Source organism: Orycteropus afer, unplaced genomic scaffold, assembly GCF_000298275.1.
Source record: "Orycteropus afer afer isolate SDZICR_OR568_19922 unplaced genomic scaffold, OryAfe1.0 scaffold00819, whole genome shotgun sequence".
Classification (NCBI taxonomy): domain Eukaryota; kingdom Metazoa; phylum Chordata; class Mammalia; order Tubulidentata; family Orycteropodidae; genus Orycteropus; species Orycteropus afer.
The window spans coordinates 419,266-419,987 of NW_006922406.1; positions in this window are offsets into that span (position 1 = coordinate 419,266).

Below are 722 nucleotides of genomic sequence, written 5' to 3' on the forward strand. Positions count from 1 at the left end.
CAGAGAGACCAAGTAGTTGAACCTGTGGGCTTGGGACCATAGTTGCAGGGGTCATCAAACTCAATTGGCCTATTACTATTATTCCACCTCCTACCTTGGCAAGTAGAGAATGGGGTCTTAAAAGCTAGCAAGCTGACATCTAGATGCAACTATGGGTCTCTCCTCATCCAGAACAAAGAAGATTGAAGAAAACCAAAATTCATGGAAGCAATTAGTCCTAGCCACTGGTACACCATCTGATCTGTAGCCTATATGACTATGAGACCAGAAGAACTAGATGGTGCCAGGCTACCACTGTCTTCCACTTGAAAGGGGATCTATGTAGGAGATCCCTGATAGAGAGGGAGAACCATGTGGAACAAAACTCAAAATCATTGGAAGAAAAAAAGGGGGGTACCAGGTTTACTGGTCCGATACAGACGGATGGATCCACTGAGACTATGGCCCCTTGCTGCCCTTCGGGTCTGGAATTGAACCCACACCTCTGGTTTCCAGCCAAACAAAAGACAGGCATATGAGCTAAACACTTACCTCAAGTAGATACACTCCTTGGAGAGAACAATCATGGGAGAAAGAAGGGCTGCTTACGCACAGGGAGACAGCTCAGGGGAAGGGAGTCCATGGAGGGATGGACATTGGGAAGAGGTAACTGTGGGGAGGAGGTATGAGGGGAGCTGTTGCATTGTGGTAAACTGTGGTCAATGTCATGAGACAAAGTGTAT